We start from the raw sequence: 24487 nt of genomic DNA, 5'->3' as shown, positions 1-24487 counted from the left end.
CTTCATTCTTGGGCTTGCTGCTGTGTTTCCCCTGCTCACGCTTGGCAGTTCCAACAGGAAGAGAATGCCTCTCTCCTAAAAGCTCCAACGATATCACAGCCAATCTCATTAGCTCTGATTTATGGCTAGTTGGGTCATTACTATTTTTGACACTATCACTGTGGTCCCCAGCCTACGATGCTCTGGTTGGGCAGGCTTAGCCAACATGTCACAGAGGTGGCCGTAGCCTAGTGCGAACCATGAGGATTGAAGTGGAATAGTAGACTAGCCCAGGCACAGTACGGGAAGGAGAAACAACGATGGCCATTTCCATCGTTCCTGTTAGAGATTATGTGCAAATTCTAGATTTCTAAATATTTAGAAATCATTGTGGGCCTCCAGGCTAAAGCAGAAAGTAGGTGAGGTGTTAGTTACAAACTGTGTCAGGAAAGCATCCTCCTTTTCAGGATAACACAGTGAAGAAATTAGAGGGAACTGTTACCATAAAAACCCCAAGGACTCCAAGTTAAACCCTATCTTTCATCTAAAGCAAATATGAGAACACTATTAACACGGCCCATCGTTAGGTGAAAGGGATGGAAAGGGACTTCCAAGGCCCTCCCGGCTAGGATGACAGTGGGGGATGACGTAAGAACTTTGCTCGGATCCCTCAGGCACCTCTCAACTATTTTTGGAGGTCTGGGGGTTGGAGAGAGGGAGGCCAGCTCTCAGGGGCTTTTAATTCCATCATCCCACAACTCAGACTTTTTTTCCCCCAAAGCATCACTCTTGGATTATTGAAGCTGACTTGCCAAGGAAAGAGGAAGTCTCTGGGAGTTAGTTCCCCCTTGTCCTGTGACAGGTGAGTGTGGAACAACAAAACCCCCAATTCCCTTGCTTGCTTCCTGGTGCAAGAAGCCTCATTTCAGGGTCGACTTTTAGTCATCAAAGCCCAAGTACGTGAGGATAAAAGTCTCAAGCCCAAGAAATGCTTGGTAGGAAAACAGAACATCTGAAGCCAGACTTCCTGACTGTTTGTCCAGACCTTATAACCATCTGGTGATGTGAGCTGGAACAAGCCATATCACATTCTTCAACTGTAAAATGGGAACAATTGTAACATCTGCCTCACCGCCTATCACGCAGTGCTGCTCTGGGAGCGAATGAGATCATGTGAACCAAGGGACTTGCGAATGTAAACGGTGGCACAAACACCCAGCATTATTTAGGTGCTATCAGAAGCAGTCATCTTGACCCCAACCACCTGAGATAGCTCTACTGAGTGTATCTGACGCTTCATCACCACAAGCCCAAGGTCAGATTTCAATAGCAATCAAATAGAGAAGGAGGTTGGAATCCCCAGCAGACATTTCATTCCATTAGCTCTGCTAAATAATTCTACAGTAGAGTCAGACAGACACAGAGCTTGAGTTTGCTGCCTGTGGTCAGACTTCCTGGTAGCGAACGTTTGCTGGCCCAGACCTTTGTGTATTGTCCTGAATGCCCGGTTGGCTCTCTTCGGCCAGCAGCAGAGGAGCCGGTCCTCCATCTTGTCTTCTAGACTAAATAAACATCATGAGGGGTGGAGAATTGGGACACCGTGTCTCGTCCATCCGGCCCAGCATTTCCTGCTCCCTGCCCCTGATTTTATCCACTGGGCAGATCTGATACTAGGTCCTGGCCTTACCTCATCCTGCTTGCCTTATCTTGCTGCAAACGCATTGCTCTGCATCTTTGACAGAACCAGAAATCTGAGCCATTCCCAATAACCTGAATAATGATCGTAGCTACCATACGTGTGTTCCCTCACTTAAAGGACCCAGCACGTCTATGAAGGTGCACACCACTGGGCCATTTGGGAATGAGGAGGGCTAGTTTTAAAGATGTTAGGTAAGTTGCCCACGTTCACACAGTAGCAGAACCAGGACTCAGGCCCGAAATTCAGAGCAGCCCTGTGGCAGAGCTCAGGATCCTAGTCCACTACAGGCCCCCGCCCCAAACTTTGGTAGGAGGGAGCTCCCCCACCCCCAGGTCTCTGTGATTCAATTGGATGAATGTCCAGATCTCACAGGGCTCATCCCCAGCCAGAAGGCTGCTGCCCCTCTCTCTCCGCATCCTCCCAGCAGCAAGTCACACCTACTGGGCTTCCTTGGCCCCTGTGAGTGCCCTTGCTTCTGGAACCAGCTTCCTCTCTGCTCTAACACCAGTGGCCTTGGGAAACCCCAAAGTGCTTCCCTACAGGAAAATGTCCACTTACAGATAGATCCTCAGGCCGTTACGGTCACCCACTGCCCACCCGGGAGACATCTCTGAGCCCTTTGAGCTCTCCTGGAATTGTTTACCTAGTCAAGGGGGTGATTTCGGCATTAACCTTTAGCCAGTCAACAAAACAGAACTCTATCCAATGAGAGTTTCTTATACATTTGCCTGATTCCCTTTTGTTTAGGTTCAGAAACATTCTGAACATTCTCCCACTGAAAAGACTCTAGGATACAAAATTCTGTGTCTCCCTCTCTGTCTTCATTGTGTGAGATGCTCAGAAAATCCCACTGTTGCAAACAGAACTAACCAGAAGCACAGGTGAAGCACCTCAATCCCTCACCTTTCTCACCAGGCCTTGGGGATTCACCACCTCGGCTGGAGCCAGAGCTGGTTTGAGTCCTCGAGCATACATCTCGAGATCCTGGGGGATGCTTCCTACTGGAAAGATCCAAGAAAGGAGAAACTAAATTCCACGACCAATGATCCTATTTTTTGTTTTTGCCCTTTCCCCCCACCTCATTCATTTAAAAATGCCTTGCATCAGATGAGACTTTGACGTAGAAAAATAGATATTTTCCAACGAGCAGGCCTGAATGTGTACATACGAATCTCTCTCCTCTTCAACGGAGGACAATAGTCTTATAAAAAAGTGCAGCCATTGTTCAAACGTTTGTTGGCCCTCCCTTCTGGAAATTGCATTTGGAGTCTGTGGCACAACCTTTTGAATAGTCTCTCTTGTGATTTTTTTTTTTTTTTACGCTCTCGACTTTAAGAAAAAGTAGCTAAAAGTCAATTGAAACCAAGTTTACCTATTAAACTGAAAAATAGTATTTGAGGCTAAAAATGATGTATGAGTGTAAAATAAAGAGGAAGAATGTCTTTTGTTGTCCTTACGGTGGCTCTGACGGTAATGATTTTCTTCTGAGGCACACAAAAGCTTTTCGGGAGAGAAACCCTCACCCTGTGACAAGGCAATTTGAGATCAGGCTCTGGCTAGCTGCTCCAGAGCTTGCTTTCTTCTCCGTCTCCACTATACAATACCACCCCTTTTTGATCTTTGCCGAGTGTTTATCATTCACATTTTCATTTAACGAGAGTGAGGAGTGTCTGAGCCCCAGGAGGAATTGGTGAAGAATTTAAATCTTTCCTTGCCCATGTGTCCTCCATATAAAGGCATGTTTGATATTTGCCTTTAATCGGATGGGCCTTGCTTTCTAACTGAGGGAAGATGAAAGGTTAGCATACAAAGTCCTCTCCCTCTGCACTCTCTCTTCCTTTTTTATGTTTCCCTTCTCAAAGGAGTAAACATGTGATGGGTTCACATTCATTCCCACCTAATGAAATCCCAGGGTGTGCAAGCTCGCTGATGGTGAGCTGGCAAGTTTCAACAGCAACTCACCTTTATCCGTAGTTTGATAGGGATCTTTGGTTCCGGGTAGCATGCTGATCAGCTACTTAGGCCATTTAGGGAAAATGATTCAGGTGGCCCCCCTTCCTCTTCCAGCTACCACGGTTTCTGGACTCCATCAGATGGCTCTCATTTTCCCCTTCAACTTTGATTCCTCACTCCCTTCTGGAAGTGTCTACACTGGCATTGAGCTTCACTGTTTCAAGTTCTCTGTTGCTAAGAGATGCTGTTCTGCTGTAGACCCAAGTGTGAACTCACGCTAATTAAGGCCTCTATGTAGCTTTGCAAAGAGCCACTTGCACTTTTGCCCAGGGCAAGGAGGACATTCTTTTCATTTGTTTCAAGAGCTGCCTGTAGGTGGCCACCATTGGTGGCTGATCAAAATATAAGAGGGGAAGGAGCAGCTTGTTCCGGGTTGGGCTTGTTACTGATTTGCTAATGCACCACACCTGGTTTGCTTGCAGGATAACAAAATATGACTGCTCCCTTTCTCAAGCAGGAAATACAGTTGTTGAATGATAACAGATAAGGAAGGTAAATGGAACCTCTCGTCACCTACCTGAAGCCTCCTCTTCTGGGAGAGGAAACTGAGGCCCCAGAGAAATGGAATCCTTTGACCTAAATCAAAGAGTCCATCAGACGTCAGCCAGGGACTAGGGCTCAGTTCTTCGGATTCCCAGTAAGACATCCTTGATGCTTGCCTCCCTGGAAACTGAATTTGTGTCGAATACCTCTTGATCAATAGCCAAACCATTGATATACAATCATTCATGTTCCCCTTTAGCAGAAATGATGGATTTTCATTTACCTCTGATGATTCTCCTACGTTATCTCTCTGAAAATAAATAGCTTACATGAATTAAAATAGGCTTCCTCCCAGAGACTTCAAAATCTCTGAAGACCCAACTGTGTATCCTTCATATTCTGTGCCTGGTAGGGGCTCAGTGAATAGCGAGTGGAGGGATGGATAACACAGGGTGAAACCAGCTAACCCACAAAGGACAGCATGGACTCTTCCGTTAGTGTCAACGAATTTAGTTAACTGGCCACACGTGAAAGCAAGTTCCGCCACCATCGTTTACCTCTATTATTTTGATGAAGTTGGCTTATTTTTAAAACATCAATGCAATACTTACAATAAATCAAAATCCAAAATGAAATGTTACTCATTCAAAGTTTCACTTTATTTCCAGATTTTTTAATTATATGAGTCCCAGAGAGAAAGGTTGTTCTTCTGAAAAGGCTACCCTCTTTCCTGAATTCTGCCCTGCTTGAAATTTCTGCTCTTTTAAAAATTTCTCTTTTTCAATCAACCTCTGACCTCACTCTGATTCTAGGAAGAGCTGACTTATGTCCCCAGGGAATCATTTCACAAATATCTGAGAGCTCCACACAAACAAGGCCACAAACAGCCCAGGCTCCCATGACTCAGCACTAATCTAGAGCTACACAGGTTGGGGGTTCCTCTAACGGCTTGTTAGGGGGGCCCAGGGCCTCGGTGGAGAAAGAGGGTCCTCTTTCTTTCTGGCAACAGAATTAAAATGCTAGACCGACACAAAGTGAAAGAGCTTTGCAAAGCTAAACACAATGCAAATGCTCATTATTATATTAGTACTGTTATTCTACTACAAAGACTCAATGTCAGGGGAAGTGAGTACTTCTGGAAGGTGGTGTTCTTCCCCAAGGGCTTGAGGGCCACTCACCGAGAGGCGTGGGCATTGCACTCTTCTTTGAGGCAAATAAGCACCAACCTGGAGGAGTTAAACCTTAGGATCAGGACTTCTTACATCACCGGAGTCTTAGGCAGATGGCTCCTCCCATCTCTTGATTCCTTTGGGCATTACATGTTTTTTATGCTTACACCATGTAGTACTTAGAGGGTGCTTGTAAACAGACTAAAAGATTCCCAAAGGGTGCTTTTCTGATTGCTACCAAGGACCTTAAGGGGTGGTGGGGAAGCTGCTTGATAAAATACTGTTTGGATCAGGCAACTGAGGACAGGACTCACTCCTTGCTTGGGCCCATGTGTCTTCTTTGTGACTGCCCCAAATGTGTTGATTCTAGTGCTGACTTCCTGTCTTCTAGACTCATAGGTAGGAACTGTGGGATTAATCCGAATTTAAAACACTTTATTAGGGGTACCTGGGGGGCTCAGTCAGTTGAGCATCCAACTCTTGGTTTTGGCTCAGGTCATGACCTCAGACTCCCTGTTGAGTTGGGAGTCTGCTTGAGATTCTCTCCCTCTCCCTCGCCCCTGGCCCCACTCACGTGCATGTGCGTGTGCACACTCTCTCAAATAAATAAATCTTTTTTTTTTTAAAAACAACAACACTTTTTTAGCCAGTGATGGTAAAAGTTTTTAAAGTGTTCATGATTTTCAGTGGGTTGCTGGGATTGTTTCCGTAGCAAGAGAAATGAGGTTGCTGTGAAAGGTGTCATATGGTCACAGACACATTTTTGTTTCCAGGACATTGTGGAAAACTCTAGAACAATGCAAGGCAAGGCCTGCACCATCTTTTAGACTTGACTTAGAGTTTGTAGATACTGGAATTAAATTAAATTATTGTGTTTGTGTGTGTGTGTGTGTGTGGGGGGAAGATCCACATTTTTCATCAGGCTTTAAATGGGGCCCAGACTTCTGGAAAGACTAAGAGTTTCTGAAGTGGAGAACTTTTTTACACCAATTTACTAAGGTGTGCCATTAAAACACACACATAGCACTTTGCTACGAAATTTTAAGCAGGCACATTTTCTTAAATGCTGAAACTTTATAAGTAAATTTATTTTAGATTTAGAACTTAAAAAGGGGGTTGGATGTGATTACATATATTAAAGCGCTTTAGAACCATCTATTCCCTGATGAACTCTTTGAGCAAGGTGTCAACAAATGTGATTCTAGTTGATTCATATAACTTTCTTTGAGTTCATGTCATTCACCATATATTGTGATAAGAACGACTGCCCCAAAGAATCCATACTCCAGTTAGCAAATGAGGATAAGGCTGTTTGTTTTGAGAAAAATAGATGTATTGCATACACAGACAACTCTCGACCTAGACAGGGGTTCAGAGAAACCTTAGGACAGGTGACTGTTGAAGTATATCCAGATCAGAGTTTTCGGAGTTGGCCAGAACCGGGGACGGTGGGCAGGAGGTATGGAGGCAGCAGGAGCAGTTTCATGGAGGCTGCTCAGACTAAAGTCTGTACATTAGGAATAACCTGAGGCTTGTTAAAATGCAGATTCTGAATCTTCAGGTCTGGGTTGCACCTGAAATCTGCCTTTTTAAGAAGCTGCTAGTGATCGCTGCTGGGCACCCCCACATTGTGTCTCAAGGGGAGGAGAAGAGGTGTACACAGGCCGTGTAGGGACCAACCAGCAAGTAGCCTGGGGTGGCTGGACCTCAAAGAGGGCTCAGGGTAGCTTTGCTTCAGATGCCTGGAAGAGCCTTTCTCTCTCTCTGAAATGTTTCAAACACACAGAAAAGTACAGAGAGTGATATAAGCATGTACCATCCAGACTTTACAAATGTGAACGTAACCGTTTCATGTGTTTTATTTTGTAAAGTTTACATATTTATTTGATAGAGCACAGGCAGGGGGAGCAGCAGGCAGAGGGAGAGGGAGAAGCAGGCTCCCTGCTGAGCAGAGAGCTGACGTGGGGCTCTGTCCCAGGACCCTGGGATCACGACCTGAGCTGAAGGCAGACACGTAAGTGATTGAGCCACCCACGTGCCTCGGCTTGATGTTTTTTAGAGGAACCTTTGAAACTCCTTTCACACCCTCCTTCATCTTCCCCTTATCCTGCCCTCAGCAGCCCCCTCTTCTGATCCTGGTCTCTCTCTTCCATCCATGCTTTTACGTATGTAAAATATGTGAATAATCAATATTTAGTGGTGTTTGGATTTTAGGTAAGTAACACTTTATAAGCTTTCTGCACCTTACATTTTTACTCAATTCTATGTTTTCCAAATTTGTCCCGGTTGACACTTGAAGATCTAGTAGATTTATTTTGAACGGCTATTTTAGTATTCTTTCTTTTCTTAAAAATTATTTTTGTTTATTCATTCATGAGAGACACAGAGAGAGAGGGGCAGAGACACAGGCAGAGGAAGGAGGAGGCTCCTCGAGGGGACCCCGATGCAGAACTTGATCTCAGGACCCCGGGATCACGGCCTGAGCCGAAGGCAGATGCTCAATCACTGAGCCACCCAGGTGCCCCTATTTTAGTATTATTTCTATAAATGTATTACAATTCATACATTCATTTCACTACTGGTGAAGACTTGGTTCCTTCCCAACTGTTCATTCTTAAGAGCGATGACTTAGTACCCTGGGTACTAATCCCCGATCGCTCACGTGCGTTGTGAGTACCTTCTCCCAGGCTCCGGCTGATTTCCTTGTCCGTATTGGCTTTAACTTCACTTATGGGGCCTTTTGTTAGATGGAAGTATTAAATTTTGATGTAGTCCAATTTGTCAATCTTCTTCTATTGTTGGTGCTTTTTAGATATTATTTAAGAAATGAAATTGTGCTAACTCAGTATTTTGCAAACAATAGGAGTCGGTTGAGAAGAGTTGATACAGTGTTTTGGGTGAACTTGACTGTGGTTTTCTTAACTATTTTCTGAATTGTTAGTACAACGATGTCTCTTTACAATAGTTACTGCACAGAGGCGGTCTTATTTGATCTTCTTCTCAAAAAAGGCTGGTAAGTTCTTCTCAATAGATATAAAGGTAAGTCTTACACTTTTTATTTCTTTTTTTTTCTTCTTTAAAGATTTTATTTATCTATCCATAAGACACACACAGAAACAGGCAGAGACACAGGCAGAGGGAGAAGCAGGCCCCATGCAGGGAGCCCGATGTGGGACTCGATCCCGGGACCTCAGGATCATGTCCTGGGCCGAAGGCTGGCGCTAAACTGCAGAGCCACCTGGAGTCCCACACTTTTTATTTCTTAATCTTCTCTTAGTTTTTTTTTATATAAATTTATTTTTTATTGGTGTTCAATTTGTCAACATATAGAATAATACCCAGTGCTCATTCCATCAAGTGCCCACCTCAGTGCCCGTCACCCATTCACCCCCACCCCCGCCCTCCTCCCCTTCCACCACCCCTAGTTCATTTCCCAGACTTAGGAGTCTTTCACGTTCTGTCTCCCTTTCTGATATTTCCCACTCATTTTTTTCTCCTTCCCCTTTATTCCCTTTCACTATTTCTATATTCACCAAATGAATGAGACAATATAATGTTTGTCCTTCTCTGATTGACTTATTCACTCAGCATCATACCCTCCAGGTCCATCCACATAGAAGCAAATGGTGGGTATTTGTTGTTTCTAATGGTTGAGGGATATCCCATTGTATACATAGACCACGTCTTCTTTATCCATTCATCTTTCGATGGACACCGAGGCTCCTTCCACAGTCTGGCTATTGTGGACATTGCTGCTAGAAACATCGGGGTGCAGGTGTCCCAGTGTTTTACTGCATCTGTATCTTTGGGGTAAATCCCCAGCAGTGCAATTGCTGGGTCGTAGGGCAGATCTTTCTCTTAGTTTTTAAGTGTGTTGCCCACTGCTGGGGTCTTTGGCTGCTACTCACTGGTAGGTGGGAAAATCCCCTACTCCTTCAAAATCTTCAGCCCAGCCCCGCACACAGTGACTTCTCCTGCCTGCATGGTCTCTCCTCATGCCTTCTCTTTCCCTGGTTTCCACTCCTATTTCTTGTTTGTCCAGGTCTGGGGTGGACACCTTCTCTCTTCCATCCTTTCAATAATTCTCCGTTTTTCTGACACCAACTCGATGTCCCATAATTCAGTTCAATCTTGACACTAACTGCCCAGAGTTAGCGCCGACTAAGGGACTCAGCCCCACAAGACAACCCCCGCTTCAGATGCCGGTTGCAGGTCCCAGGTCTCCAGGTGACCCATACTTCTCTCCAGCTTGGCTACAAATTCAGGGGTCCCCAGAATGCATCTTCAGATTTGATAACTTCCTAAAATGACTCACAGAACTCAGGAAAGCACTATACTTACAATTAAAGTTTAATTATGAAGTATACAACCCAGAAACAGCCTAATGGAAGAGATGTGTAGGACCAGGTCTGCAGAGGCCCTGAGTGCGAGCAGTTGTGTTCCCAAGGAGTTGAGGGGCATCAGCCTCCCAGCACACCACTACGCTCACCAACCAGGATGCTCCCCCAAACCTTGTTGTTCAGAGTTTTTGTGGAGGTTTCATTACCTCGACATGATTGATTGGCCATTGATGGTTGAACTCAACCTCCAAACTCTCTCCTTAGAGGTCAGAGAGTGGGGTTGTAAGTGCTAGTCCTCTAGTCACATGGTGGTTTCTCTGTGGACCACCACCATCTTAAAGATGTTTAGGGACCCACCAGTAGTTGCCTCATTAGCATAAACTCAGGTATGGTCACAAAAGGTTCATTGTGAATAACGAAAGATATGCCCATCACTCAGGAAAAGCCAAGCATTTTAGAAGATCCGTGCCAGAAAATACATTTTTTTTATTACACCACAACCCCAAGTTGTTTCCCTTAATCCTACCCACACCTTCTGATGAATCATCTGGGGGGAATTTGTTTCCCAACTACATACCTGCGACCTCCTGCAGACACAATGGCCATCCTTCGTTCCTCCATGTGTACGTACCATCACCACAACATTTGTAATGCCACATCACAGCATCCTGAGTGCCTACCCTTGCTCTTCTCTAAATTGTAGACACCTGGAGACAGAAACATGTTCTACGCACCCCTGTATTCTCATCACTCCAGCCCAGCATCTTGCCCATAATGGTTGTCACTCATTCTTCTAATGGATTAGTGAATTATTCCATTTCTCATTCTGGGCATTCATTCATTCAGCATCTCATATGTGAGAGACTGCCCTACGTGCTGGTTACAGAGTCACTGCTAGCTGAGTCCTGATGCTCCCGTGGGCTTGGACTTCATCTTGGAGTAGACAGAAGGACTGACCAGGTTGATCTCTGTTTCTACCACACCTTGGACATGCCTCAAAAGGAACATAGGTCTCCTACACAGATATAGAGACTACCTGTGGCAGTGATGACCCCTCTGTGGCTCTCTGGCTGGGGGACAGTCGTTGCTCCCGTACGCTCATATTACAGGGACCTCAATGGCCTCTCTTCTAATACCTGAGGATCAATGGTTTATTTGACTCTGAAATGGTTTCTTCTCTTGGAGAGAACAGAAACTCTGCAGATTTTTCTCTCTGCCTGAATGGAAAGAGGGGAGAGGTTAGGATCTCAACCCCGCCTGGTTCAAATCCTGCCTCTCTACTCACTTGGGCAAGGTGCTTCATTCAGTTTGTACTTGCCTCAGTTTCCACATCAATAAAATAGGGATGATAATAATACTTATCCCTTAGAATTAATTTAAGGATTAAATGAACACTTAGAGCATGTTATAAATACCTAATAAATGTCATCTGCAACTAGCGCTTCTCCTTTATAACCATCCTTTCTGGGAGGAAATAAAATATATCTCCATGTGTACAAAGGAACGCTGGAGAGACATATCAGCAACCACTAAATAAGAGGTAGGAGAATGATTTTTTAATACACAAATTGTTAAATCAACGTTTTCACTTGTTCTGAGTTTTAACCATGAATATCTATTTTAAAAACTCTTTTCTGTTATACCTGACAGATTTCAAAGTCTTTCCTCTGTATGTATCTATGAGTATCTGAAGCTGAACATGCACACACACGCACACACTTTTGCACTCCTCCACCTCCTCCCTGCCTGACTACTTCACAATAAACATCTCCAGGGGCTTGTCTTGCAACTTCTCTACTCATCGGGGTTGAGCTAGAAAATGAGCACTGGCATTAATGGCGGGCGCAGAACACATCCCATTGGCAATGTCCTATTTATGTGAACTTGTACTTCTATCAATGATGGCAAAGAAAAACAAATATCAAAGCGGGGCCCGGATTTAAAATGATTTGAATATATTATAGAACATTAATTCCATAGAGGCTTTCAAACCAGACTGATCATGCATTTGAAAATCATTTATCTTAAGTGGGTCTCTGAAACGTTCCAGGACATTAAAAATGACGGTGAATTATGTTTACTTCATGTTTTACAGTAAAAAAATAGGAAGCATCACAATTCTTGTTCGGGATAAGGGCATTTTTTTTCTAATCCCATAATTAGCTCTGTGAGCATCCAAAATAATATCTAATTCCAGTCTTTTGAATAGCCACCTCTTTTTTAAAAACCCAGCTAATGTATGCGTTTGCAGACACAGAGACCAAAATAAATCACATGGTGCCACTTTGGTTCCTTTAGTGATGGGATACAGGGGAAAGAAATGAGAAAAGGAAGTCACGGCTGGCATATCCAGCTCCGGGAGCTTGATAGCACCCCTCCCGTATATCTGCTGAGTTGTCCGTCCTACACACAACCCCACTGATGTGGGAGATGGTGGACCAGGCTATGGCAGCAGAGATTAAGAGGGACTTTGGCCCTCAGGAGTTTGCTGTTTAATGGGAGAGACAAAACAGAATTAGTGACTCTAATACTCCATGGGAAATCCTAAATGACGGAATGACCGAAGTACTCTTAGAGCATAGAGAGGTGAGGTGCGTGTAAACATAGGTGAATCTGCTTGCAACTATTTATTGGTTTGATTATCTTAAGGATTTGTCTTGTTGGGGTTGATGTGTGGCAGTTTTCTGTTTGCTTTCTAATTCACGGTATGATGCTTGAGGCATGAAATCTAGCAATGCTTCCTTAGCAATGCTGTGTTGTGTGCGTGTGTGCGGGAATTCACTCATCAAGCCTTCACCTAGTGGAAGGCTCTATGCTCGTTTCTGGGAATACGGAGAATCCACGGGATGTTAGTTTGTGGTTTAATTATTAAACAGTGCTTACTACCAACCGATATTATGGTTCCATGTCCCTAGACAACAAATCCCCACACCAGAGAGTGTTAGCAGGGTGACTGAGAACCTAGAAAATTAAGAACACGAGAGCCCAGTGACTGATAGCCAAAGCCTCAGGTACTCTGAGCTAGGTCGCCCTCCCCGAATGCCCCAGGCAGGCCCCATGACCCAGCCAGGCCATGCTGAGACTGAACACTGCCGAGACTCCTTTACAACACAGTATTTGCTCTCCTTGGTCTCTGTTCTAAAACCGTGTCCCCAGGGGACGCCTGGGTGGCTCAGTCATTGAGCGTCTGCCTTTGGCTCAGGTCATGTCCTGGGACCCTGGGGTTGAGCCATGCATTGGGTTCCCTGCTCAGTGGGGAGTCTGCTTCTCCCTCCCCGCTCCTCCCCTTCCCCGCTCATATTCTCTCTCTCTCTCTCCCTCTCTCTGGAATAAATAAAATCTTAAAAACAAAACCAAAAACAGAGTACACAAAAGAGGATGCCGCCCTTTTTGAACTCAGCATCAGGCAAGAGGTCATTGTGAAGGGTGTGTCCCCAGGGACGAGGATAGAGATGGACTTTGGCTGTTCGACCGTTAGACTTATGGGATCTTGGAAAGCCGTGACTAGGGATTCCTTAGGTGTGCAGGGTACTAACATGCCTCCACGTTCACGATGGGATTTATCCCTTTATACTCTAGGATAAAGTTACATTTCCCCTCCCACAACAAAACTGAGACCTATTGTGGTTAAATGGCTTCCTCCTGGAAGAAGGGCCAGGATGAGAGCAGAAGTTGACCTGAATGAAGTCCACGCTCCTTCCACGATGTCATCTAAACAGATATATGCTGTTATGGACTTAGTTGCGGGACGAGTTTCCTATGCTGAAGCCCCAACCCCCAGTGTGACTGTGTTTGGAGATGGGGTATTTAAGAAGATAATTAAAGCTAAATGGGGTCATAAGGTAGGACCCTAATATGAAATGTGACAGAACTGGTGTCCCTATAAGAGGAAGAGACACCAGATCTCTTTCTCTCTCTCCACATGTGTGCAGAGAAGAGGCCACATGAGGATGTAGCAAGAAGGTGGCTGTTCACAAGTCAGGAAGAGAGCCCTTGCCAGGAGCTGAATTTGCCAGCACCTTGATCTTGGACTTGTAGCCTCCAGACCTGTAAGGAAATAACATTTCTATTGCTTAAGCCACATAGTCTATGGCATTTAGTATGGTAGCCAGAGCAGACTAATACAGATTTTGGTACCAAGAATTGGTGTACTGCTGCAACAAATTCCCCAGGACTGGAGTGGCCTCGAAACTGGGTAATGGGGAGGGGCTGGAGGAGTCTCAAGATGCGTAACAGAAAACAGCCTAGGTTGCCAGGCATGACTGTTGGTAGATGGATGTTAAAGGTGAATGTTAAAGGTGAGGATGTTATGGTGAATCTGGTGAGGTGTCAGGAAGGAAGGAGAAGAGCTGGAGAGAGAGACTCTGTCATCTTAGAGGATGTGTATATCACCATGGACAGAATGTGGGCAGAAATACGGACAGGAATGAGGAATGTGTTATTGGAAACTGGAGGAAAGATGATCCTGGGCTCAGCTGTGTTCTTGCGTTCTGTGGAAGGTAAAACTCGCAAGCAATAAAATTGGATATTTTGCTGAAGAGATTCCTAGCCAAACTGCTGAAGAAATGATTTGGTTCGCTTACAGTAAAGCATGAGGGGAGAGAAATTGGGAACAGGGACTCGAACAGCTATATTTGTATGCCCAGGGTTATAGCAGCACTCTTCACGATAGCCAAGAGGTGGAAGCAACCCAAATGTCAATCAGGGGTTGAATGGACAAAGAAAACGCGTTCTAGACGCACAATGGAATATGATTCAGCTTTAAGAAGAAAGGGCGTTGTGACACGTGCTACAATGTGAAGACATTGGCCTAAGTGAACTAAGCCAGACAGAAAAAGACTAATACTGGATAGTTCCCTTCATATGAGGTTCCCAGGGTAATCAAATTCACAGAGACAGAAAGTTAGAAGGGTGGTTGCCAGGGGCTTGGGGAGAAGGGGTGGGAAGTTAGTGATTAATAGGTAGAGAGGTACATTTGGAAAGATGAAAAGGTTCTGGTGATGCGTGGAGGTGATGGTTCTACAACATCGTGACTATACTTGATGCCACTGGACTGTATACTTAATGGCTAAAACAGTAAATTTTATGTTATGTATTTTTAGCACAATTTTTCAAAATAAGAAAAATATTTTTTAAATATTTTTTTTAAAGGAAGAAAATAACTCTTCATCTAATTTTTAGGTCACAAGAATTTGCCCTAAACTTTTGACCCAGAAGAGTCAAAACGTTTTAATCTCTCTTACCTAGAGCCTCTCTTTTCTCCATCCTTTGCACCAGATCCTGCCATTTTTACCTTGGAGTTGTCCTTTCTTTTCCATCCCCATCCTGCTACCCCAGGCCAGGCCAGGCCGGCGGCTCCTAATGCCTGCCCGACTCCTCTCTGGTTAGTGTCCCTGTGACCTCTGGTTGCTCCTATTCTGCTTCCTGACCAGTCTGAATTACCCGCCTTGCTTCGTACATCAAGGCTTTGCACACCCACAGTCAGCTGGCCTCGCCCAGCTGGGTAACCCTGTTGACCAGTTGTCCCAGCACACACCTGCTGTGCAGGCAGGCCGGCCTCCCAGAGGTCCCCGAGACAATGCCTTTCCTGTCTCTGTGCTTTGTGTCCATGTCATCCTCACACCCCACAATCCCCCCTCTCAGTGCTTCCTTTGCTCAAGTCCCAATCCTCCTCCTCCACCTGCCGCTGTTCCCAGTCATCTCCCTGTCCTTCAGCTGCTTTTACCTTCAGCACCTACGCTGCACAGTGAAGCACCTGGCTGCTGTCCTCGGCATTACCCGGCCTCCCCAGGTAAGGGAGAGAATGCTTCCTGGTGTGGACCACCAGTAAAATGCTTTTCTGCTTTCTTTGGACCTAGCAGAGTCCTGAACTCGCAATTGATATTCCATAGCTGCTGGTTGATTGATATGAATAGGTATCAGCGTAAGAGCTGAGCTGAACAAGAACATCAGGTTGCTAATCAGTTTCCAAAATATCAGCTGAGCTGTTTTGATTTTATTTAGGATGCACTGTCCTGGCCTGAGGGTACCTGCCGGTGGCAGAAATGTGCTGGGTCCTCATTTGGAAAAAGACAGCTTGCAGAGTCACTTGAGGGCAAGGCTGAGAGCATCAGGGCAGCATTGCGTGGGAAGCAGTTGAAATGTAAGACGGAGGAGCCGTCAACAAGGACTCTTCAGTCATCTTGTACAGAAACACCACTTTATGGAAAGGCAGCTTAGATTCCAGACTCTCAGATCTCAGTGGTGGGCAGGAAACAAGGTGGCCAGGCTGTCGGAGCCTAGACTGTCTTCAGGGGAAAAGGGAAGGTCAAGGTCGAAGATGACTCACCATCCCTGCCTCGCACAGCAACCACCTCCCATCCTTTCCATTCTCTCTCCTGCTGAAGCTGCATCCATCTGCGTAAATGAAATAATCAGAAGTGTTAGAGGGTAGGGCATGTCTCTGGATAGTGAGAACTTGACTTTTGAGACCTCAGTGCCCTGATACTCGTTCCTCAAATACTTGCTGGACCCCTCTATGTGCCAGGGGCTAGAATAGAGCAGCGATTCTGCAAAGACCCTGTCCTCCTGTGATGTTGCCGTGTGGTAGGCACTGTGCTAGATCCTGGAGACTCTGGGGCACATAAGGTGGCCTTACAAGAAATATGGTCAGCCGAAGAGACAGTTGTCAGCAGGCAGTTACAGCAGTGAGTGCTATGCATTCTAAATAAAGTCCTTGTTCAGGGACTTGTTTGGGACTTAGTGCTCATGTGTCCTACACTTGGTCAAAGAGGCCAGTAGGGCCACATTTCATCTTTGCTTGTTTTGCTTTTTCAAATTCCATATGATTTTTCAAAACCACCTTTCTTTGGAACACCATTCTCCAGTTTCCTCAGATCTCAGCCTCTTGCCTCCCTGTCAACACTACCAGGCCTACATAGGCCAATATCTTGATGATTTTCAAGCACCTGATCTCGGGACTGTCCTCCTGGGTCATGGTCCCTGGAGAACTGGTGGCAGAAGGCGCACTTCCATCCAGACATTCTCCTTCTGTTAAAGCACCTCCAGCAACGGAAAGACTATTTCCTGTCCTTTGAGGATTACAGGTGTTGTATATAGGGTGAGAGCTAGAGCACAACTCAGTGCATTCTTGGAAAATGAGTAAATGTCTCTGTTCTAAATAAGGGAACTGACATGATAGCCTATGTCTCAGTACTTTCAGGCAAGGATGACCTCACAAAGCACTAAAATGACCTCATTCTGTTATTGGAAGAACAAATGATTTGTCTGTCCACAGATATTTTCTCACCATTAAAATCGGTGGTTGAAATTCCCACAATTAAGGTCAATTATTGAACAAGAACACCTGTTAAAATGCAAACATATGACCCATGGGAAGGGTACCTGAAAGCAATGATGGAAATGCCTGGGGGACTTTTTAAAAATTCTGAGGCCCATCCCAGACTAATCTGGATCTCTGGAAGGTGGGACCATAAGGACCTTGCTCAGGCTCCCTAGGTGGGTCTAATGTGCTGTGAAGGTTAAGGGGCTGCTGCCCTGAGTTCACAGAACACAAGGAACTGTTGAGAATTGGCCAGTCTTACTCACACATCAGCAAATCCTCTTCAAAAAGAGAATAGTGATCCTAGGAGAGGTCCTATTCCTTCCACACTCAAACTATTGTTCATAGACCACCAGCTTCAGCATCAGCATCATCTTACCATTTGTTTTAAAAATACGGAGTCTAGGGCCCACCCAAGATTGACTGGATCAAGAATCTGTATTTAAGGAGGTCTTCAGATGACTCCTGGGCATATTCCAGTTTGAAAGGGGCTGTACAAGATGATGTCTTTCAAAGACTTATTTATTTATTATGGAGAGAGTGAGTGCATGTGTATGAGCAAGGGAGGGGCAGCGGGAGAGGAAGAGGGAGAGAAGCCGAGTCCCTGCGGAGCGCAGAGCCTGTCCTGGGGCTGGATCTCATGACCCTGAGATCATGACCTGAGCTGAAATCAAGAGTCGGGCGCTTACCTGCCTGAGCCACCCGGGTGCCCCCAAAGTGATGTCTTTCAAAGTCTACTTTGGTATCCACTCAGTTACTCACTGTCATGGCTGAATTGCATCCCCTCAAATTCCTATGTCAAAATCATTCTCCTCCAATACTTCAGAGTGTGAATTTATTTGGAGATTAGGGCCTTTACAGAGGAAGTCCAATTAAATTGGGTGACCTCCCACATCATCAAGGTGAGTGCTAATCCAGTATGGCTGATGTCCTTATAAAAAGGGGGAATTTGGACCCAGAGAAATACATATAGAGACAGCATCATATGAACATGGGGATGCCCTTCTACAGGCCAGGAGAGAAGCCTGGGGCAAATTCTTCCCTCACAGCCTTCAGGAAGAACCAGCTCTACCAGTACCTTGCTCTCAGATTTCTGGTCTCCGTAACTAAGAGACAATAATTTCTTGCTAAGCCTCCCAGTTTGTGGTACTTTATTACAGCAGCCGTAACAAACAAACAACAAACAAACAAATTCACCCATGCTGTCTCCTATCTATTTTATATACAAACTGCCCACAAAAGGACCAAAATCTCTCCATCCACCACTGTCATTCCTGGTCCCCAGAACCTTCAGGTCAGGACAGTTCATGGACCACTAGCCAGCTTTTAGATTGGCTGCCCAGGGTCTCGAAGCCCAGGGAAAATTCCATCAGCTGTGGGTAGCGTAGTGGTGGGACCCATGACCAGCTTTCTCAGAAGGCTGAAGGGTTTCCTGGAATGGTCAGAGAGATGTTGCTGTCACCAAGTCCCCTAATCAGTCTTGAGCACCCACCATGGCCAGAACACTCTATAGGACACTGTGGGGACTAAATTATTCTTATCATTATCAAACTGCCCAAAGTATTTGCAGACTGGTTGGGAGGAAGTCTTGGTAACCCAATAGATAGTTTTGGGGGCCACTCACCTCTCTCGAGGCATCTGCTTATAGTCCAGTGTCTTCAGCCAGGTGTTGTAAGACTCAGCCCCTCTCTGCCCCAACCCCAGACCCAATTTCAAGAATTTAGCAAAATACAGGTTTTGTTGGGAGGCGGAGGAAAGGGTTGCTCCCACGGAGGCAACCGTCTTCAATATGTCTTCCAAACCTGTCTCTCCCTTTGGAGATTACCAAACTTCCCTTCTTAATCTTTAATGGCTCCACTTCATCTTCTTCTTGACACCTCTTCTTAAAATTTTGGCTTTTTAACATGTCCCACCCCATCGAACAAAAGCCAATTGAACAGCATTGTCGAGGGGCTCGGGCCACGATCACCGGGGGCACACTTGGTGTGCACTTGCACGTGGGCAAGCGGGGTTCATTACTAGCTGCAGTGAGAACCTCCCTGTGAGGAACCTGGGGATCTCAGTAGGAGGGTGCTCGAAAGGACCTGTTATAGGATTGGGGATGTGGCGGCATGATAAGGAAGCCGGGGTTGGCTCTAAGATGGACTGGTTGGAGGTTGGATGCTGTCAGAAAGTGGGAGCAATTCTTTGGGCTCCTCAGTCAATCGTTACGAGGAGGGGAGACTAGAACAACATAAAGCTCTGATTGGCAAAGTAGCAGTTGCTCATTTTAGCCCAAAGAGAGGCCTGTCGGGGGAATATTTTTGTGGGTGGTATAGCAACCTCGTTTTTGTCTGCGCTTGGATGAAATTATGAGGTGGCCTTGCTTTGTCTCATCTAATTGTGGTTTCAGAGTGATATCTGGGGTTGGGGTTCTGTGCCAACCAACGCTATGGGGGGCTACGTTTGAGAGGAGGATAGCACGGCCAGGCCGGCACCTGGCTGTCAGGGGCTGCTCTGTTAAAATTGTCTCCACATTCAGCAAAAGTAAAACCTGTGTGTTTTCAGCCCATCCCGTTTGTCTGTTGGTTTTTTTCAAACATAGCTCTGAGCAGGGGTGCGAGGCCTGTTGATCTCATGTGTCTCTTACATCAGGGCTTTTTTAATGAAACGTCAGGACAGTGTATATATGGACACGTCTATTGATCTAGTCCACATCCACTTACCGAAGGCCTCCTAGGAGCCAGGGACTGACCCGAGCATGAGGGCTTCCGGGATGAACAGTACTGATCTCCCAGATGACAAGGGGTTTATTACGCTTGTTGGAGGTGGGTGCATGAGTCTCCTGCGGCTGCTGTAGCAAATGCCATGAGCTGGGTGGCTTCGACAACAAAAATTCAGTTCTTCAAGTTCTCGAGGCTGAAGTCCAACACCACCGTGTCAGCAGGGTTCGTTCCCTCTGTGGCCTCTCTCCTTGGCTTGTAGATGCCGCTCGCCTGTGTCCTCACGTGGTCTTCCCTTGGTGTGAGTCTGTGTCCTGATCTCCCCTTCTTATGGGAACCCCAGTCACGCTGGAATGGTGCCCGTGCTAGTGATCTCAACCCTAATTACCTCTTGGGGTTAGGGCTTCAGAGGTGACTTGTGTGTGGGGGGTGGAGATGGGAGGGACACTACTTAGAGGGAGGAAGGGTCAGTGCAGGGTGAGGGCGCAGAAACCCCATAGAGGGGTGGGGGCCAGGCCTTCAGGATGACTAATTACCCAGGGGGCACAGGCTTGGAGGGAGGAGGCGCGGGTTTCCTGACCACAGGGCGACAGCTGTGCAGAAGGAGCAACGAGGAGGGGCAGCTGGTTACCCCTTGCTCTCCTGGCAAGCTTTTTAGGGCAGAGATGAGGGGTGTGACCCCCCAGCCCCCCGCCTCGTTGAATGGCTGAATCTGGGATGATTGTGTCAAATTGACTCTGAGAGCTGGTTTGGCAGCCATGTGAAGAGAGCGCCCACTCTCCCGCTGGACCCTTGGGGGCCTTCTGGTTTGTTCGTCTGTGTCCTTCGTGCCCCTGCCTCTGCAGGCCGCCCCCCTCCTCGGGTCTCTGAACAGGCTCGGACTGCAGCCTCGTCGCCTGGCAGCTGGGTGACTCCGCGCTGGTTGCTGTCTTCCTCAGCTCCCGGCCCTCACCGGAGCATGGGGTGATGCCAAGTGCCCCCTAGAGCTGCCCTGAGGATGCTGGGGTACAGCGTCCACCTCGGCTCCTTCCCTTCCTTCTGCTATAGCGCAGCGGGGACGCAGGAGACCTGGCTGGCAAAGAGAAGGGAAGCACCAGGGCAAGTGCACGCCGTCACACGCTCCACCTGCTGCGGTGCCGACACCTGTTGCATCTGAAAGTTGGAGAGGAAGGTGTGACAGGGTGTAGTTCACAGCCTAGGCACATTCCAGGTGCTACGTGTTTACGTTAAAAGGAACCTTAAGGGATACCCGGGGGACTCAGTGGTTGAGTCTCTGCCTTTGGCTCAGGTCGTGACCCCGGGGTCCCGGGATCGAGTCCCACGTCCGGGTCTCCACAGGGAGCCTGCTTCTCCCTCTGCCTGTGTCTCTGCCTCTCTCTCTCTCTCTGTGTCTCCCACGAATAAATAAATAAAAATTTTTTTCTTTTAAAAAAGGAACCTCAAAACCAGCTATCCACCGCCCCATTTTATGGTTGAGGAAACTGAGGCCCGGTATGGATTGACCAGTCTCAGTGTAACAGCAAACAGCTGAGGAGAGAACGCGGGTTCGCATGCAAGACACAGCAGGGCAGGTTGGCTCACTGGGCCAGACTGGGGTCACCGAAGCAAACAAGGCCATCCTCTAAATTTAAGAATTGATCATCTTAGCTAATACTTGTGCATGGTTTTTACCACGGGCCAGGTGTTGTTCCGAGTGCTTTACCCATGTAAATGCATTCAGTTCTCTTGACGGTGCCCTGTCATAGGGGTGTAGCCCTCATTCCCATTTTACAGGTGAGGACACTGAGGCACCAACCAGGAATCACCCAGGGCCACCCCGTGACGGAGGTGGAGCGAGGACTTGGAGCCAGGCGGTCTCGTCTGCCGGGTGTGTGTTCTTCACCCCTGTGGTTTCCTGCTCCGGGGCCGTGGCTCCCAGGGGCTCTGGGCGAGCAGCGCCTGCATCAGCAGTAGCTTGTGGAGGATGCAAGTCGCTGGGCTGGCCCCGGGGTGGGGGTGGGGGTGGGGGTGGGGTTGTGGGGGGTCAGCGAGCTGTGCTTTCACAGGCTGTGCGGGGGCTCTGACCTGGGCCCCAGGTGGAGAGCCTCTGCCTTTCTCTCCCCTCTTCCCTCCTAGGGCCTGTGCTGGAGGTGGAGCGGGAGACTAGAGGGATCCATTAGCGAGGCTCTGGGAAGTTTCCTCCAGGACACACTTGGATCACTGCTTTTGAATTTTAATGAGTGTAAGAAATGATCTGGGCTGGGAAGGTGCCATATTGGTATTTCGTCCATTTATTTCTGCAGAAGTAAACTTGGGGCTTATTTATACTTTTCCTTCTTTCCCCTTGCCTAAGTACCTACCACAGAGTGGACCATTGGTAATCAATAAGCTTTTATGGTGCCCCTAAATTACTTCTTTTCCACACCAAGCTAGCCTGAAAGCAATAGATCACTGATGGAGAAAGGCTTTCGGGATGGAAATCATGTCTGTGGGAGAGAAAAAAGGACTCTGGTGTGACGAGGTGGGGAGACACTCAAAGCTGGCCTGCCTTCATGCCTGGTTCCTTGCCATTTGTTCCCTTCCTTTCCTTCCTTTCCTTCCTCTTCCTCTCTTCCCTCTCCCCCTCTCCTCCTTTTTCTCCTCCTCCTCCTCCTCCTCCTCTTGGTAAAAGGTACAATCCAATTCCATCATTGCTATTTAAAAAGTGACTTAAATAGGGTTTTTGGCACTAATTTAGAGCATCAGCCTCAAGAGCAGAGATAAGAGCTTAACCGAGGGGAGCAAAGAAACCAGGAGCGGAAAGAAGGAGCAGCGTACTAGTTGATTTAGATGGGATTTGACTTTACCTTTTCTTTTTGATGAAGGAAGAAGGGATCCTTTATGAGTCACGCAGGAAAGCGAAGCTGCCCTGTGGAATGACCATTGCAGATTAGTGAGCTCTGGGGTCTGTTGGGAGAGCTGACAGCTAAAGTGTGCAGACCTGAGAAACCCATTTGGGGGCTTCCGGGAACAGACTGACTCACGACAACACTAAGGAAATTGTTTCTGGATTGTGAGAGAGGGATGCCCCAGCGGGAAGTATTCAGGAAGCCTACTGAGAGGCAGGGGGCGAGGTGAGGAATGAGTCTGCAGGGCCCCAATCAGCTGGGAGGAAGACCCCACCGCACGTGCGAGATGGAGGAGCAGGAAATTTGCTTTCTTTCAGTCCTTCTTTTATTATATCCGTCCTGAGAATCTTCATAGCCCCTTCAAGATCGTTTGATTGTAGCCCTTCCCTCTTGGCAAAGAGAAAGACGCCTGTAGAGTAGTCAAGCAGATTCCACTACTTTGTATTCATTGCTGGGAGTAGGGGTCAGCTGGATTGGAAATCTCCATGCACCTGATTTCAAATACTCTCTCTCATAAATCTAACCAGCTGAAATGCAAAGTCTTTCCAAGTGGAGGTCTCCCTGGACCTACTTCAATAAATATAGTATATTAAGAAAAGAAACAAATTGCTGTTTGAAATCAAATCCATCTGTTTTTGTTTTTTGTTTTTTTTTTTTTTTTTAAGAGATTGGATTCTCTGAAAGGACGTGTTAGGAGTAAACACGGGATGTTGTGCTATTAATGAGGAGCCCCCCCCCCCCCATTTCAGCCAAGCCTCTTGATTTGGATTTGTACAGGAGGAGAGTCCAGGGCTGATCTGGGCATAAGGGCTGCGGGAGCTGAAGAGTTGCTCTACAAACCAGGGCGGGAGGCACTCGTGGTTCCTGGCAGCAATTGCGGGGGAAGGAATGAGGCAAAGGGGGATGAAGAGTTGGGCTGACCCGGGCGCGGGTACAGGCCTGGGTTGGGCCCGGGAGGGCGCGGCTGGCCCTCAGAGGAGCTGAGCTAACATCAGGAACAGAGAGTTGACCTCGTTCTGTAAAACCTTCCTCCGTGTCCTCCCGTCTTCGGGAAGTGTGCTGGGCACGCACAGGCCCTGCGCCAGGGCGGTTTCTCTGGCAGAGATCCAGGAGGGGCCCGGCACCCACGTCGGGCCCCGGGGATGCTGCGCGGGCCCCCTGTGGACTGACATCACCCGGAGCGGGCGTGGGCCCAGGGCCAGAGGGAACCGGGGAAAGCCTGGCGATGGCACTGAACTTGGACACGCTCTGCAGCAGGGGTGCAGGCCGGGCACGAAGGGCACTCGAGGCGTTGAGGGCGATGGTGCCACCGCTGATGTGGGTTACAAATGAGTGAGGAATGTCGCACCTGTCGCACCTTACACCACGTCTGTGAACGACGGTGGTTGGTGAGCGGTTTCCTGTCTGGCTCCTGTCGCTCTACAGATAGACATTCTGCGGAAGAACAATGCTATTTTGTGGGTATAGATTAAAATAATTGAATTCAAATGAGCCTTAGGTGGTAACTCCCTATGTGACCCCTGCAAGACCCTTAGTTCACTTTGTCAGGGTTTTCTTAGTGGAAAAACAGGTCTAATAGTAACATGTGAGCCTACTTTCCTCTGAGAATTATTAGAACAATACACATGTGAAGGACCTGAATGTGTTTTGAGCCAGGAGAGGAAGATTCTAACGTGACCCTGTGTTGGAATGCTGCCTCTCTTCCTATTTTCTTGTTTTCTGGACCCAGACCAGAACAACACAATAAAAGCACAACCCAAACCAAAACCAACAAATGCAAACATAACAACAAAAAAGAGGGACAGGTTCTTATGAGAAGAGCCAACCCCGGAGAGAGGACGGATGTTTTCTGAGGCTGCCAGCGTGGGCCACCTCCTGTTTCCTGCAGGTCTTCGTACGGAACCCAGGAGCCTG

The 24487-nt window shown here is 47.1% G+C and overlaps 1 long non-coding RNA gene across 7 annotated transcripts in view; it reads left to right on the top strand.

The window, feature by feature from the left end:
* LOC140626304 (uncharacterized) overlaps window positions 1-24487 on the top strand; it is a 106847-nt gene that overhangs the window by 10560 nt on the left and 71800 nt on the right. For 2 of the 7 annotated variants that reach the window (XR_012025498.1, XR_012025497.1), the window contains exon 1: window positions 15197-15474. The exons of the other annotated variants lie outside the window; for them this stretch is intronic. This is a non-coding gene — a long non-coding RNA (uncharacterized lncRNA). Of the gene's footprint in view, window positions 1-15196; window positions 15475-24487 lie in introns of those variants that run through there. 7 annotated transcript variants of the gene reach the window in all.

Source organism: Canis lupus, chromosome 37 (genome assembly GCF_048164855.1).
Source record: "Canis lupus baileyi chromosome 37, mCanLup2.hap1, whole genome shotgun sequence".
Lineage (NCBI taxonomy): Eukaryota > Metazoa > Chordata > Mammalia > Carnivora > Canidae > Canis > Canis lupus.
This window is presented reverse-complemented; position numbering and strand designations above follow the sequence as displayed.